The sequence below is a fragment of the Balaenoptera musculus genome, chromosome 10, assembly GCF_009873245.2.
Source record: "Balaenoptera musculus isolate JJ_BM4_2016_0621 chromosome 10, mBalMus1.pri.v3, whole genome shotgun sequence".
Taxonomy (NCBI): domain Eukaryota; kingdom Metazoa; phylum Chordata; class Mammalia; order Artiodactyla; family Balaenopteridae; genus Balaenoptera; species Balaenoptera musculus.
In genome coordinates, this window is record NC_045794.1 from 2883279 (window position 1) to 2901102 (window position 17824).

Here is a 17824-nt window from a genome sequence, read left to right on the forward strand (position 1 = left end):
GGCTTTAGAGTTGCCGGCTGGATGAGAGATTTGTCTGATGTGGGTGAAAAAGCCGACCGGAAGGTGGAGATCCGGGTTCTGGGGCCACCGCTACAGCTGGCTCGGGTTGCGATACCTGGTTCACCTTTCCTGGGTTTCAGCTTATTTACTAATGAACCACAGGAGTGGTTCCCAGCCCCAGCTGCTTACTAATCTCTCCAGGAGACTTTTTAAACTACGGATTCACTTGGGCTGGCCTGGGTTAGGGGCAGCAGGACATTTTATAAGCTCCCAGCTGATTTTCTAAGGGCAGCCAGAATTGAGAGCCATTCGACTACACAATTTCCAAGGTCCTTCCGTTGTTACGAGGCTGGGATTCTAATACCTGTCTTGAGCCACCTTGAGACTTAACACTGAAATTATTTTTGTTGTTGTTGTTTTGTTTTTGTTTTTTTGGCTGTGCTGTGCGACTTGTGGAAGCTTAGTTCCCCAACCAGGGATTGAACCCGGGCCCTGGCAGTGAGAGCACTGAGTCCTAACCACTGGACCGCCAGGGAACTCCCCTGAAATTACTTTTGGATAAAGTTATGCTGACCTCCTGCCTTCTCCCCTTTGGCAAGCAGTCACCATCATGGAGTCAGAGAAAGTCAGACCTGAAAGGGCTCTGTTCTGATCAACCTCCCAGGGCTGGGAGCCGCTCCCCTGAGCAGCATTGAGGCACTCTCCACGTGGTCCTCCCAGGTCCCCAGTTGCAGCTGCGTTGGCACGTGCAATGGGAGACATAAGCCTGGATGTCTCCAAGTCCTTCTGCACCTCAGGCTCGGGCTGGCAGTGTATTGGGGGTCGCAGTCTCTTTTGGGGTTCCTACTGATGGGGTCCCTCAGGACAGTCCAGCTGGGAGGAGGAGTTTGCCTTCAGCCCCTCCCCCATTTCCTCTCTATCCACCTCCTGCCCATGGGCCTTCTCAGGCTGGGCCAGGGGCTTCCCAATAGACACCCCCCTCGGTGCCTCCTTCTGGGATTAATTTCATGCTACCCACCTCCGACCACCCTGGCCCCCTGCCCTGCCCAAGGTCACCGTCCAAGTGCCTGATCTGGGCAGGTCTTAGCTTAAGTCAGCCCAAGACTTCCCTTCCCTCCACCTCAGAGGAGAACCCACACAGAGGAACCCCAAGAATTCATTCCCGTTAGAGATAAAATTGGAAGAAAAAAATGGAGAAGTGATGGGAAGGCACGTCACCTCCGTGGTATCCTTCCCCCAAACCTATAACCCAGTCCAAACGTGGGAGAGCGTCAGACAAACCCAAATCGAGGACATTCTACAAAATATCTGACCAGTCCTCCTCAAAACTGTCAACGTCTTGAAATCCACAAAGAGACAGAAACTGTCACAGACCAGAGAAAACTAAGACGTGATAACTAACTGCCATGTGGTGCCCTTGGTGGGATCCTGGGACAGAAAGAGGATATTAGTGGAAAAGCTAGTAAAGTACAAATAAGGGCTAGAGATAGATAGATAGGTAGATAGAGATAGATGGATGGATGGATGGATAGATAGATATAGATGGATGGATGGATGGATGGATAGGTAGAGAGAGAGAGAGAGATGGATGGATGGATAGATAGATAAATATAGATGGATGGATGGATGGATAGATAGATATAGATAGATGGATAGATGGATAGATAGACGGATAAACAGACAGATGATAGATGACAAAATCGGGGCAGCAAAATACTAATAACCGTATTTCAGCACTTTATAGTGTTTACTATGTGGCATGTACTGTTCTAAGCATTTTCCATGTGTTAATTTGTTAAAACTCACAAAACAGCATCCAACAAAACTTCCTCCTCGGTCTCCAAATGAGGAAGCGGAGGCCCGGGGAGTCTGTGAACCACAGATGAACTCTCATGCGTTCAACACGTGCCTCGTTTCTCATGACAACTCGTTATGGTCTGTGTTATCATCGCCTTTTATACAAATGAGAAAACCAACGCTCAGAGGATGTAAGTGACTTGCCCAAGGTCACACAGCTAGTTAGCAGGAGAGCCTAAAGCCCAGGCAGGCAGGTTTCAAGGATTGTGCCCACTACTCTACTTTGTAAGGTTCATGGCCAGTGGACACTCACGCCCAGGCCCCACGCCCTGGACGGGAGTCCCCGGTGCTTAGCCCGGTGCCGGGTACACACTGCTGGTGCTCAGTGCGTGAGCGTGCAAAAGAGCATCCCACGCCTCAGGGAGTCCACCCGCAGAGAGGGCATACACGTCAACCAACGATGGAGTTCCTGCTTGGTTGAAGCCAGAACTTTTTCCAGCCGTAATGAGAACATGGGCAGGGGGATCGTCGCCTGGTTTGTCCGTCGCTGCCCAAGTCCGAGGCTTGTCCTGCCACCGCGCTTGAGCTGATCCCTGAATCCCTGGCCTGCAGGTCACAGCCCCTCCTCTCTGCCTCCCTCTCCTCCCGCCTTCCCTGGGAGCACTGCCCCCATACCAGAGGCACCAGACCACCAGGCACCAGAGGCTGAGAAGAGAAGTGGGGGACAGAAGGGACAAGACAGCGTCCCCGGGGTGGCCCCACCCATCACGGCCTGTCCAGATGTGAGGCAGGGGGCCTGTCCACAGAACCCAGGACAGCTGGCCTGAGGCCTTGCCCGCAGCCCACCCCCAATTAGGTGCTGGGATCTGTGCTGGGTTCATCAGCTCTCCACAAGCGGATCACAACCCCTGTGTAGGTTCGTCAGGTCCTTTATCTCCCGAAGCCTCAGTTTTCTCACCAGTAAAACTAGGATAATAGTAAATCCTTCACTTGGCAGGGCTTTTAGGGGAGCAGATACAACAGTGGATGTACAAGCACATCATAAAGGTAAGGGTCATACGAGCAAACGTTTTATTCATTCACTTTTCTGACCCAGCCTTTAATTTCATCAGCTCAAATGAGAGAAAGGAAGGAAGAATTTTTCTTCCACGAAGGGCGCTCCCTGCATGCCTGAAGTCAGCCAGTGCTGCATTTTGTGAGCACCAGAAGGCAGAAGACGTCCCCTCCACGTAGCGAGAACCTGCTGCTCTCAGACCCGCTTCTCAGACCTCTGCCCTTGGCACCTAATTCATCAGACCAGGGCAGATGGCAACCTGCAACATCCCTGCATCCCCATTTCATTGTGGTGGAAACAGGCTCAGCAGGTGGAGCAAATCCCGAAGATGCTGGGCATTTAGGTGGAGGACCTAGGAGGCAGGCCTGTGTCCCCTTGCTGCTGGGGAAGTAAAGAGAGGAGGAAAGCCTGTGCTCACAGGCCTGAGTGCAACCGCTGCGCTTTGGGGTGAGGGGGGACCCTTCAAGGTGCACCAGGAACGTGAGCCAGACCTTGGAATCCTGCAGCCCCCAACCCGGCCCAGAGCAGGAGCCCTGGAGGGGCTTTCCCGGAGCTGCCACGCTGCATCATTCACCTCGCGGTCTGGGCAGTTCGCAGCCCAAGGCGGTGGCCCTCGGAGATCTGGAACAGAGAGGCCCCAGTAAGTTGGCAATGGAAGGGGGCCCCTCTGAAAAAAAGAACACAACCCATTCTCGGTCCTGGGCCCTTGGAATTCCAAAGGAGGGAGGCGTATGGTATCCAGGCTGAAAGCTTATTTCTCGGGTTCGTAATCCCAGGGCCCCTGACTTTAGGCAGAACTCAGTCCTCCCTGGCTTTAGTGATCCCAGGTGCCCCAAGTTGATGAGTGCTGATGGGGTGGCTGGATTGTGGGTGGATGTGGTGACCCTAGAGCGGGACAGTCCGGACCCAGAATGAGGGTTTCAGTGTGTGTCTTATCCCTGGTCTTGCTGCCAGGCTGGGCTGGGAAGGAGCATGGAGTTCTCAGGGGATGAGAGGAGCGGGCCATTGGGGCATTTCAGGGCATCACCCAAGCAAGATGGGGGTTAAGGGTCTTCCAAGGAGTCAGCGTGGGCCTGAAGGAAGAGGAGAAGCTGGGGTTCATCTGGAAGAGGACCCCATTTCTTACTCTGAAAGAGCCAGGAAGCGGAGAAGAGAGTGGTGGTGCTGCCTAGGGAAGGGCAGAGACCTCAGAGGCCAGCTGGCTGGAGGGAGAAGAAGCACCAAGAGCTGCCAGGAGCTAATGAGGTTGTAGCCAGGCCAGGCTCCGAGCCACGGGAGGCTGTGTACCTACAGTTTCCCATGTCTCTATTTAGTTTGAGACTCAGGATTCCACTGCTCGGCCATCAGCACAGCTGAGTAGTTGAGAGGAACTGATGAGGCGTGCGGTGACGCAGTGGGTGAAGTGGCGGAGGATGGAGGAGGGGACGCCCAGCAGGAAAATTGAGGAGGAAAAGCCAGCATCCCGATGGGACAGCTTTGAAGGAGGACCCCCTCCCCTTCACCAAGCTGAAGACAGCAGCTCTAACCCCCAGCCTCTGGAAGGAAACAGCCAGGGAACCTCTCCGACAGAGCAGTCTTGAGCTTCAGGAAAAGGGAGAAATCATAAAATCATTCCCAGCACCGTCCTTGCCCCGACCCATCCTGGTGCCACCGTCACCAGTGCCGGTAGAGCCTGGAGACTGGGCTCCTCCCACCTCCCCCTTTTCTTAACTTTATCACCTCCTCCAGGAAGCCTTCTCTATCTAAACATGGTAATAGGAGGAAAAGATGACCTTATTTTCTCAGAAGTCACTCCTATTCGTGGGGGGTGGGAGAGGCTGAATAGTCACAACAACTTTGAGAAACAAGAACAAGTTATAGGACATACACTGTGTGCTTTCAAGACTTAAAATAAAGCTGCCCAAATTAAGAGAATTTGATGTTGGCATAAGGAGAGGCATACAGATTGATTGAACCAAACAGAGAGGCTAGAAATAGATTCAAACATCAGTTGATTCTTGGTAAATTGATTTGTGGTAAAAGTACCAAGATAATTCAATGAGGGATACTAATTTTTTTAACAGATGGTGCTGAAAAAATTGAATATCCATATGCAAAAAATGGACTTCAATTCATAATTTGCACCATATATAAAAATTAATACAAAATAGATCATAGACCTAAAATAACAGATGAAAGTATAAAACTTCTCAAAGAAAACATAGGAGAAAATCTGACTTAGAGGACACAGAGATTTCCTAGATATGACACAAAAAGCACAAACCATAAAAGAAAAAAATTGATGAATTAGACTTCATCAAAATAAAAAGAGGGCTTCCCTGGTGGCGCAGTGGTTGAGAATCTGCCTGCTAATGCAGGGGACACGGGTTCGAGCCCTGGTCTGGGAAGATCCCACATGCCATGGAGCAGCTGGGCCCATGAGCCACAACTACTGAGCCTGCGCGTCTGGAGCCTGTGCCCCGCAACGAGAGGGGCCGCGATAGTGAAAGGCCCGCGCACCGCGATGAAGAGCGGTCCCCGCACCGCGATGAAGAGTGGCCCCCACTTGCTGTAACTAGAGAAAGCCCTCGCACGAACCGAAGACCCAACACAGACAAAAATAAATAAATAAATAAATAAAGTAGCTATAAAATTTAAAAAAATAAATAAATAAATAAAAAGAGGGCTTCCCTGGTGGCCCAGTGGTTGAGAATCTGCCTGCCAATGCAGGGGACACGGGTTCAAGCCCTGGTCTGGGAAGATCCCACATGCCGCGGAGCAACTAGGCCCGTGAGCCACAACTACTGAGCCTGCGCGTCTGGAGCCTGTGCTTCGCAACAAGAGAGGCCGCGATAGTGAGAGGCCCGCGCACTGTGATGAAGAGTGGCCCCCACTTGCCCACAACTGGAGAAAGCCCTCGCACAGAAACGAAGACCCAACACAGCCATAAATAAATAAATAAATAAATTAGGAACCTAAAATAGTCAAACCCACAGAATCAGAGAACAGAATGGTGGTTACCAGGGATGGGGGAGGGGAGAGGGAAATGGGAAATTGCTAGTCAACAGGCATAAAGTTCCAATCACGCAAGATGAATACATCCTAGAGACCTGCTGTACAACATTGTGCCTATAGTTACATTGTACACCCAAAAATCTGTTGAGGGTGGATCTTGTATTAAGTGTTCGTACCACGATAAAATAAAATACAGTAAAAAAGTTAAACATCCGGGACTTCCTTGGTGGCACAGTGGTTAAGAATCTGCCTGCCAATGCAGGGGCCACGGGTTCAATGCCTGGTCCAGGAAGACCCCACATGTCGTGGAGCAACTAAGCCCATGTGTCACAACTGCTGAGCCCACGAGCCACAACTACTGAAGCCTGTGTGCCTAGAGCCCATGCTCTGCAACAAGAGAAGCCACCACAATGAGAAGCCCGCGCACCGCAACGAAGAGTAGCCCCCGCTCATCGCAACTAAAGAAAGCCTGTGCCCAGCAATGAAGCCAAAAATAATAAATAAAATTTTTTAAAAAAAGTTACACATCCATGTAAGTGTTTGGGTTTGAATATTCATTTCTTGAGTTGTGTGACTAAAATTAGTGGTTCCCAGGACTTCCCTGGTGGTCCAGTGGTTAAGACTACTTGCTTCCAATGCAGGGGGCGTGGGTTCGATCACTGATCAGGGAACTGGGATCCCACATGCCATGAAGTGCGGCCCAAAAAAAAAAGAGTGGTTCCCACTTTGTGAGCGTCTGTGCCTGGCCAGAGGAGTAGGAGTGGAATGGAGTTGGCCCAGAGTTAATTCAAGGAGGGCACAAATATATATGCACACCAAGCATTGTCAGTAAATTGAGTAAATGATGTATCGTGCACACATATGGACCATGTGTTCTAAAAAACATGTAGAGACAGTTATTACAAAAAAATTAAAGATTCATGTTAAAAAAAAAAAAACCCAGCAACCCTAAATATCCATGGATAAACAAATTGTAGTATATCCATACAATGGAATACTGTTCAGCAATGAAAAGGAACACGCTTACTCATGTATGTACCAACGTGGATGAATTTCAAAAAAGCCTTATATTAAGTGAAGGATACTAGACACAAAAGTCCACACAATGTATGATTCCATTTGTATGAGACTCTAGAAAAGGCAAAACAATAGTGACAGAAAGCAGATCAGTTTCAGTGATACGGGAGGAGAGAGATTAAAGTGAAAAGGGAACGAGGGGTCATCGGGGTGATGGAAATGTTCCATAGCTTGAGAAGTAGCTACACAACTATAGACATTTGACAAAAATCATCAACCTACACGCTTAAAATGGGAGAATTTTAGTGTGTAATTGCACCTTAATATGGCTGATTTTTGTAAGACCAAAATATTTTCTCCCCCTTCTCACTTCTTGATACTTCATCAAGAGTCTTGAGAATAATTTCTAACTTCCCTCTTCCCATTGCCCCCGATCACCTAATTATTAACCCCCCTCCAAGCAGCAGGAAAAAACACCAACTTTTTCCTTTCCTTCCCTTCAACTGCTAGCTTGGATTTTCAGAGACCAGATGGCTCGTAACTGAGCCAGAGGAGTCCAGGAGGCCAGAAAGCAGGACAATGACAAAGTTGAGGGTGGGGTGGGTGAGCTGGGGAAACGCTGGCCCCAGGCCTGGGGCTGAGGGTTCCAGGAAGGGCAGAAGCAACAGTGTGGAGCTGGTGGTGGAGACCCAGCCCCTTCTCCACACCGCTGGCCCGGGGGGAAGGTCAAGTCGCTGTAAACAAGGCTCTTATCCCTGTCCTGTTTATCTCACTGAGTTATGGGGATTTGGTAAGATTTTGAATGTGAAACCGCCTTGGGAGAAACCTAATAAGCCCTGCACAGATGCACAATCTTATAATGACTATTACTGATATCAGTCTGAGCCAACGAGGGACTCCGCAGCCGCAGCTCTGCTGCCATCAGAGACCTACAGGCGCCATCCCCCCTCCCTCCTCCCGGCCCCCCCCCCTCCTGCAGGCCCCGGAGCGCAGAGGAAGGGGTGGGCTTCCTTTGCCCCTTGGTGCCATCTGCAACTGCACAGTCCTCCTCAGAAAGCTTTGGAAAGGTCTTAATAAGGCAAGTGATGACGGATGTCCCAGCAGCCAGGGGCAAAAAGCTACAGAAATGTCACCCTGGTCAGGTAGGCCCGCGGGCTCCAGTGTTCTGCCCCGAGCCTGCCGAAGGCTGAAAGCTCGGATGGGCGTCCCTCTCACCAGGCTTTGCTTCTCCTTCCTTCTCTGCTCAGTCTCCTTTGGGGGAGCTTTAAAGGTCATCAAGTCCACATCCCCGCCAAGGAATAGGGGTTACAGAGTCTGGGAAAAGAGCTGCCTGCCTCTCCTTTTCAGAGAGGTTTCCCCTGAAAACACGCTGCTGGCTCTTTGAACGTTCATATGAACAAGTCTGGTCTTGCGGAAACGCTGTGCTTCTCTCCTGTGCCCTGAGGAGCCCCACCGGCTGCCCCAGGGCCCACCCCGGGGTCAGGAGGCAAGTGGAGAAGGCAGGGCTTGGACCTTCCACTTCAACCAGTGCAGCTCCGATTTGGTCTGATTATGTGTTAGAGATGCCCATTGGGCTTGATTTGGGGGCTGGGGGAATAAGTTTTCTTGTTTTAAAAAACAACTGGGAGGGACTTCCCTGGTGGCGCAGTGGTTAAGAATCCGCCTGCCAATGCAGGGGACACGGGTTTGAACCCTGGTCCGGGAAGATCCCACATGCTGCAGAGCAACTAAGCCCAAGAGCCACAACTACTGAGCCCGCGAGCCACAACTACTGAAGCCCGCACACCTAGAGCCCAGGCTTCGCAACAACAGAAGCCACCGCGATGAGAAGCCCGCGCACCACAACAAAGAATAGACCCCGCTCCCCGCAACTAGAGAAAGCCCACGCACAGCAACGAAGACCCAACGCAGCCAAAAATAAATAAATTTATTTAAAACAACAACTGGGAAAGTATTCTTCTAAGCAAAAGCCCTCCTCCGGCGATTGATTACTAAGGCTGCTCCGTCTCTCCGATCGATTGCAGTGGTCTTGGAGAGGAGCTGCTGGCCGCGCCCCCAGAGGTGGCTCGCCCCGCCCTCCTTTTCTCACTGCCTGGAGCCAGACTCCTTGCGTCATCCTGCCTAACTCCTCGGTACAGCCTTGCCTCGGTTTCCTCATCTATAAACGGGGTTAACAATAGAACTTCTCTAAAGCGTTTTGAGGGTGAAATGAGTTAAGACACGCAAAACACTTACAACAGAACTTGGCACACAGTAAGTGCTTAATAAGTGTCAGCTGTTTTTTTTTTTCCTTTTTAAAAAATATTTATTTATTTTGGTTGTGCCGGGTCTTAGTTGCGGCATGCGGGATCCTTTTTAGTTGTGGCATGCGGACTCCTAGTTTCGGCATGCATGCGGGATCTAGGTCCCTGACCAGGGATGGAACCCGGGCCCCCTGCATTGGGAGCGTGGAGTCTTATCCACTGGACCGCCAGGGAAGTCCCTGTGTCAGCTGTTATTAATGTCCCCCTTCTGCCACCCTTGCCTCTCTCCCTTCCATCTCAGGAGAGGGGTGCGCCCTCCTCTCCAAGCCCCATCATCAGGCCCTCTCCTACCCCGCTGGTCTTCAATGCTGTCGCTGGCACAGGCTTTTGCTCATCAAATCTCTCATCCTAGACACACTACTGTTCCCTACAACTGCCTCCCCCCACCTTCTGCTTGCAGGTGCTTCCTTTCACCTTGATCTCCTGCCAACCTGCTGGGAAGCGGCTCCTCCCCGGAGCCCTAACAGAGCTTTCCCCAGGGACCCCCCCAGGGAGTCCCCCAGCGATCCGGTTGCCAATCCAGCAGGACCTTCTCAGTTCCTCATTGACTCGACTTTTCCCAGCCCAGCCTTCCTTCTTGAAGCACCCCAGCCCCTGGCTTCCGGGGAAGTGGTGTGCCCGGTGGCTTTCGTGGTGGTCGGAGGAACCCTGCGGGGAGGAGTCCGTGGCAAGGAGAGGGGCCAACGCCAAGAGCAGCTGGCCAGGCCGTGCTCGTGAACATCCTGCAAGTGAACTTCCCGGTGCAGTCAGGCCCGGCCAGCCACCGCGATGCGCAGAAGAGCCGCCCTGGCAAGCGACTTCTGCGCAGACAGATAGATGCTGTTGCTGCTTGCCGACCCGGGGTGGTTTTCAGACACCAGGTCTTGGGCTGGTTCCTAACAGCTCTCACCTGTGGACTGTGGGCGTTTCCCTCCTCACTAGGCTGTAAGCCGCTTCAGGGAGAGACCAGTCTCTGAATCTGATTTCAGTGGAATGACTACAGCTCTTCCACACCCAGTACCCCTGCCAGGTGGACACTCTCACGGCCCTTACTCACATGGCACAGACGAGGGGCCTCTGCGGAGAGAGAGGAAGTGGCTTGGACTCACTTATGTGCGGGTTTTGCAAGTTTTCCACCCAATTCAAACTACAAACAGCGACCCCGTCTCCTTTTCACATTTCCTGAAGAGAGCATCAAGGCATCCCATCCCCAACAGGAAAACCGTCTCTCGTCCTCACTCAGAGTCGCCCATGGAGCCCAGAAGACAGCGGACGCTCCACAACGGCCGGCCTGTCTGTCTACGCAGCGTGTCCACACTGCCTGCCAGGAACCCACGGCCACACACACAACACGACGGACTGGAGAGGCAGAGATGCTGCCCCCATTTCACAGGTAAGGCAGAGGCCTGGGCCCAGCCCCAGGGTATATTGCTGCCACAGCAGAGGCTGGGGCATGCGGTGGACCAAACAGGAAGCCTGAGTGCCTTTAGAATTAGCTAAATGAGAAAATGTTCAGCTCACAGCCCACCGTCGTAGTAACTAGAGGTCACTCCATTCTTGAACGAGATGCTCTATTTCCCAATCAAACGGCAAACTCCACATCTTGGGTGTCCGCCTCCCCATCCCATGCACCGGGCTGACCACTGATTACCTGTTCGATGTTTGCTGGGCTGAGGGCAGAGTCTGCCTGGGTCTAGTGCATTCTTGTTTTTTTTTTTTCAATTATGCAACACAGCGTTATCAACTATGCCTTACATCAGCTCCTCAGACCTTATTCATCTCACAGCTGAAAGTTTGCACCCTTTCACCAGCCTCTCACTATTTCTCCCATCCCACCCCCAGTCCCTGGCAACCACTTTTCTGCATTCTGTTTCTATGAGTTTGACTTTTTTTCTTTTTAAGAGTCACATACAAGTAATACCATGCAGTATTTGTCTTTCTCTGTCTGGCTTATTTCATTAGCATAATGCCCTCAAGTCCATCCACGTTGTCACAAAAGGCAGGATTTCCTTCGTTCTCATGGCTGAATAATATTCCACTGTGTGGAATATATATATATCTCACATCTTCTTTATCCATTCATCCATTGATGGACATTTAGGTTGTTTCCATAACTTGGCTATTGTAAATAGTGCTGCAATGAACATGGGAGGGCAGATATCTCTTCCAGATCCTGTTTTCGCTTCCTTTGGATAAATACTCCAAAGTAGAATTACTCGATCATATGGTAGCTGTATCTTTAATTTTCTGAGGAACCTCCGTACTGTTCTCCATAGTGGCTGCACCAATTTACCTTCCCACCAACAGTGCACAAGGGTTCCCTTTTCTCCACACCCTCACCAGCACTTATTTCTTGTCCTATTGATGAAGACCATTTTAACAGGTGTGAGGAGGCATCTCATTGTGGTTTTGATTTGCATTTCCCTGATGATCAGTGATGTTGAGCATCTTCTCATGTGTCTATTGGTCAGTTTGTCTTCTTTGGGAAAATGTCTATTCAGGTCTTCTGCCCTTTTTTTTTTTCTTTTGGTGCATCGGGTCTTAGTTGCGGCACCCGGGATCTTCGCTGAGGCACGCAGGATCATTTTATCATTGTGGCGCGTGGGCTCTTCATCGCGGCGTGTGGGCTTCTCTCTAGTTGTGGCACGCGGGTTCCAGAGTGCGTGGGCTCTGTAGTTTGTGGCACGCAGCCTCTCCAGTTGAGGCGCGTGAGCTCAGTAGTTGTGTCAGGTGGGCTTAGTTGCCCCACAGCAGGTGGGATCTTAGTTCCCCGACCAGGGGTCAAACCCGCATCCCCTGCATTGGAAGGCGAATTCTTTACCACTGGACCACCAGGGAAGCCCCTTCTGCCCGTTTTTTAATCAGATTGTTTATTTTTTGCTATTGGGTTGTATGAGTTCTTTACATATTTTGAATATTAACCTCTTATCAGTATATGATTTGCAAATATTTTCTCCCATTCGGAATGTTGCCTTTTCATTTTGTTGATGGTTTCCATGCTGTGCAGAAGCTTTTTAGTTTGATAGCCTCCCACTTGTTTCTTTTTGCTTTTGTGACCAGTGTGTTCCTTATCACGCTTGGCACCGTGCTGGACACACAAGGCTGCCGTCTCTTCCCTTCAGTCCACCACCTCACTGTTTATACAGCATCTTCTCATACATCTTTTAATCTTTGTACATGGGTTAGATCTAGTTATTCCCGTTTGCAGATAAGGAACAGAGAAGTGATCTGGTTTTCCCAAGGTTACACAGCTGGTTAGGGGTGGATCCAGCACTGAGCCAAGTTCCTCTCATCCTAGGAGTGCACCCCACGGGGCAGCCAGGAAGCCACGGATGCTCTGGGGCGGAATCCACCGAGGCCCCTTCTCCAACTGCAGGGGGTAGCTCGGTTCCCGAAGAGCCCACAAGCTGTAGGTTTGGGAACAGCGGCATTCGATCCCTGCTTCCCCACTGGTGTGGCTGTGGACACCCCAAACCTATGCATGCACAATCCTGCACACACATGTGATGGATGCATATGCACTCACTCTTCGCTGTGTAGACACACACATGCACATATACATATTTTCACATGCAACCCTGCAGGTGCAGATGCATGCACACACGTGCGCGTGCGCACACACACACACACACACACACAGAGGACTGAGACCAGGGATGTTTCATCCCTTACATGAACCCTCCTTGAACCCTGCTGACCACGTGGGCCATGGAGGGATACGATGTCCTGTGGGGACTTGCAAATCATCCATCCATGGCTACACGTGGGTGACACTCTGCCTGTCCTCTAGCCCAGTCCTCACGGCAAGACAGAGATGAGTGGGCCAAAGGCCCACAGCATGAACAACTGTCACATGGATGTGTCATGTGGGGCCACCAGCGTCTGTGTCCCTGAACACTGAGCCAAGTTCCCAATCAGGCCTTGACTTGGGAGGCACTTCCCCAACGCAGGGGACTCCCCTAGGGTGGGGATAGCTACATCAGGGTGTACGAGGCTAAAGCTTGTGGGTGAATCTTGAAGACACCACTGTAGCTGTGTGACCTCGGTGGGTCACCTTAACCTTTCTGGGCCTCACTTATCACATCTGTGAAATGGGGATAATAATACCTTCCCATTAGGATTGTATGGAGGAAATGAGATTAGAAGACGTACATAAATGCCTAGCGCACAGCAGAAATTAGTACGTGGATGTTGAAAGAAAGACTGAATAAATAAGTGAAGATCAAATGGTTGCGGGTTGCACTGCGGGGCTCTCTCTGCAAGCTGCTCTCCCTTTTCTGCCCCTTGAGCCCCCTGACTTTCCTGCAGGGGTGGATCACATTGCTCCCTGCTCAAAACCGCCACCCAAACAACTTCCACCCCACAAATCCCTCTGAAGGACCCCTCCAACCCTCTCTCTCTCTCTCTCTTTCTCTCTCTCTCCACCTTTCCCTCCTATTCTTTGAACATGTGTTTCTTCCAGCCCCAGGGCATTTGCACAGAATGTTTTTTCCCTCAGGTCTTCCCATGACTCTGTCCTTCACTTTATTTCTCTGCTCAAATGTCACCACCTAAGTGAGGTCTTGCCTATCAAACTGCCTCCTCCCAGTCACCCCCTTATTTTTCCTTATAGTCCTTATGAGTGTATATACACATGAGTTACTTTCCTGGTTTAACATCTGTCTTCTCCTCTCGCATGTGAGCTCCATGATGGCCGAGTCTTTGTCTGACTTGTTCGCTGTGAATCCCCAGCACCTACAGCAGAGCCTGAAATGCAGTAGGTACTCAATGACTACTTGTTAAATGGAGGTACAGATAGGACTCCAGCCCTTGAGGAGCCTAAATAAAATTTCCATCCCTAAATAACAATAATACGCTCAGCTTCCCTCTCTCCACATTCCTTTCTCCCGTACAGCTCAGCTCATCACCTCAACATTTTTTCCCCAGCCCCCAGCTAGCCGATTCAGGCTGATCTATTCTGATGGTTCTTGAGTGGGGAGCTGCATCGGAATCCTGAGAGCTTCCTTTAGAGTAGACTTGGCTGCCCTCCTTCCCCTAACCTCCTCCTGAACAACAGTCTCCAGGGCGGAGGCCATTTGGATGCATGTTCCTGCAATTGTTCCTGCAATCGTCTGCAGGAGGAGAGAGGCTGAGAGCAATGACGCCAGAATCACACCCCCGGGGTTTGAATCTGGACGCTGCCTCTTGGTGGTTGCTTGAACGAGGTGGGGGGTGGCAGCGGTTCCTGACCCTCTTGTGCCTCACCCCCCAAGTGTAGAAGTTATTGAGACAGAGTGTCATACGGAGTGAAGTAAGTCAGAAAGAGAAAAACAAATATCGTATATTAACGCATGTACGTGGAATCGGAAAAATTGTATAGACGACCTTATTTACAAAGCAGAAATAGAGACACACACATAGGGAACAAACACATGGATACCAAGGGGGAAAGGGGCAGGGTGGGATGAATTGGGAGATTGGGATTGACATATATCTATTGGTACTATGTATAAAACAGGTAACTCATGAGAACCTACTGTATAGCCCAGGGAACTCTACTCAGTGCTCTGTGGTGACCTAAACAAGAAGGAAATCCAAAAAAGAGGGGGTATATGTATACGTAGAACTGATTCACTTTGCTGTACAGTATAAACTAACACAATATTGTAAAGCAACTATACTCCAATAAAAATAAAAAAAAAAAGAAGTTATTGAGACATATATTGAGATAAAGTTTGTAAGGCACTTAACGCAACGCCCAGCCCACAGTGAGTGCAAGATAAAAAATTAGCTTTCATTAAATTATTATTCCTTTCCTCCAGGCAGTGAGGCCGTGTTCCTTAGCCTCCCTGCAGTGTCCAGCGTAGGGCCTCTCCTGTGGACGGCCAGTCCCCGCAGTTGGCTGAGACAAACATGCCACCGTTGCTCCCACCTTCAAGAACAATCTTCTGTCTTGAACCCTCTTCCCCCTCCAGGAACCACCCCATTTCTTTACTCTTCTTTCTAGCAAAATTCACCGAAGAGTTTTCTATACTCACTTTCTGCAGTCCCTCCCATTCTGTCATCTTCTAAACTTCCTTTTAAATTTATTTATTTATTTTTTTGGCTGTGTTGGGTCTTCGTTTCTGTGCGAGGGCTTTCTCTACTTGCGGCGAGCAGGGGCCACTCTTCATCGCGGTGCGCGGGCCTTTCACTGTCGTGGCCTCTCTTGTTGCGGAGCACAGGCTCCAGACGCGCAGGCTCAGTAGTTGTGGCTCACGGGCCCAGTTGCTCCGCAGCATGTGGGATCTTCCCAGACCAGGGCTCGAACCCGTGTCCCCTGCATTGGCAGGCAGACTCTCAACCACTGCGCCACCAGGGAAGCCCTAAATTTCCTTTTAGAGAAATTTCAAACATACATTTCTGCCAGTCTTCTACCCCCATCTTTTTTGCTAGAGTATTTTAAAGCGTACCCCAGAAATAATACCATTTCACCCAGAATGTATCTCTAAACAGGTAAGAACTTTGAAAAGATATCACAGTATCATTATTATAGCTAACTAAAGTAACAATACTTCCAATATCTGTGTTTGAATTTCCCTGATGGCCTTAAACATGTCTTGTTACAGTTGCTTCATCTGAATTAGGACCTAGTCAAGGTCCACACTTTACCCCGGGTTGATTTGTCTAAATCTCTTTTCCCTTCTCTCTTAAACCCACACCAAACAAGCTTCCGCCCTGCCCCTTGCTCTACCCAAGCTGTGCTTTTCAGGGTCACCAATGACCTCCGCGCTGCACAATGTACTCTCCTCCCTGCTCACCCCCTCCGGGAGGTGACTCTGCTCCCGCCGTCCTCGCTGAGACCCCTCTTCGCTGGGACACCTCGTGCTTCTGCAGCTGTTCTGGCCGCTACCCCTCTTTGGCTCTGTGTCTCAGCTCCCATCCCCACCTCTTGCCACCGGTGCGCTCCAAGGCTCCATGCCGGCCCTCTGTGGTCTTCTTTTCTCACTCGGTGGTGGTGTCATCCAGCCTTGAAGCTTTAAAAGCCCTCCCCAATTTTTAACTCCAGTCCATCCAAGGCCTGCAATCCTCTCCAGTGCACGTCTCACAGGCATCCCCAACTTCGCGTGGCTAAAACTCGACCCCCTCCGATGTCCCTGTCTCATCCTTCCAGTAACTTCAGTCCAAACTCTTGGACTCATCCTCAACTCCCCTTCCTCTCATACCCACGTTAATCCCGCAGGAAGTCCTGTGGTTTGATTGCTTATCACCACTTGCTGCCATGGCCTCTCGTCCAAGCTACTTCCGTCTTGTACCTGGACTTCGCAACCACTTCCTACCTTATCTCCCTGCTGCCGGCTGGCTTGCTTCTTCCTCAAGTCTATTCTCAACCCAAGCTCAACCCAGCAGCCGAGGTCCCTTTGAAGCATTCTCTGCTTAAAACCATCCACTGGCTCCCAGTTTTTCTTAATGTGGAAGCCAAACTCTTCACAATAGGTTCCAAGGCCCTATCAGTGTTTCTCAACAAGAAACGCTGGCATTTGGGGCAGGAAGATTCTTCCTCGTGGGGATGGTCCTGAGCACTAGAGGGTGTTTGCTGTAGCCTTTGCCCATTAAATGCCAGCAGAGCAATGCTTTCCCCCGCTTAACCCTGCCAGCCACTGCGACAGCTAAAATGTCCCCACGCCTTTCCAAACACTGCCCGGTGGATTTGGAAATAGCAGATGAGAACCTCTTACAAGGTCTGCTGCAGCCCTGCATGCTCCCACCCTCCCTCCACCCACCAAAGTCTCTGACTCACCTCAGACCACTCTCCCTGCGCTCCCTCTGCCCCTGTCTTACCTGAACAACTAGACAGGCTCCCTCACTCACCTCTGGGCTGCGCCTGCCTCGGCCAGGAAAGCTCCTCCCCCAGATGGCACAGAACCCCTCTTCCAGGGCATTTCTCAGGTGCTGCCTTAGCTCTCCAGGAGGCCTGCCCAGGGCACCCTGTCTGAAATTGCAAATCCCTTTATTCCCAGGCCCCCTTGCTCTGTTTTATTTCTCCCCAGAGCACTTATCCCATCAGACGTACTCTATGTTTTCATTCTTAAACTTGTTTATTTTTTGTCTATAAACTTTCATTCTATGTTTTCATTCTTAAACTTGTTTATTTTTTGTCTATAAGCTTCCTGAAGGGATGTGGGGTTTTTTGCTCACTGCTGTACCCTGGTACCTGGCACAGTAAGTGTCACACAGCAGATAATCGATAAATATTTGTTAAGTGAAAGAAAGAATACAGATGCCGTAAGCATATACTTATGGAGAGAAGAAAACAAGCACTTTTAAGCCACAGGGACTGGAGTGTGCTCAGCCCGGGGTGGGAAGTAGGGGAAGAGGCGATGAGAAACTCCGTTTATTAGATCAGTTAAGGAAGACTTCCTGAAGGAGGTGGGGCTCTAGGACTCACTTTCAGCTCATTTTGAACCAGATTATAATATCCTGGGAGCTCCCCCAGCCCTGAGGACTGCAGACAACTCTTCCAAGCTGGAAGAGTGGTGAAGCGTTTTCAGGTAGGGAAGCCCGCTCCCTTAATCTTATTTCTACTGCAATTTACCAATGTCTGTAGGAGGCTCCAGCAGCAGGTCCGCAGCTGGAGGGCCAAGTTCAAATGGAGCCCCTGGATAATGTCTGCCTACCCATCCACCACCCACCCCACCCTCAGAAAAGCCCACCCCAAATG

General features: G+C 50.5%; 1 protein-coding gene across 6 annotated transcripts in view; it reads right to left on the reverse strand.

The window, feature by feature from the left end:
* IQSEC3 (IQ motif and Sec7 domain ArfGEF 3) overlaps window positions 1-17824 on the reverse strand; it is a 100465-nt gene that overhangs the window by 70053 nt on the left and 12588 nt on the right. The gene's annotated exons all lie outside the window — the stretch shown is intronic.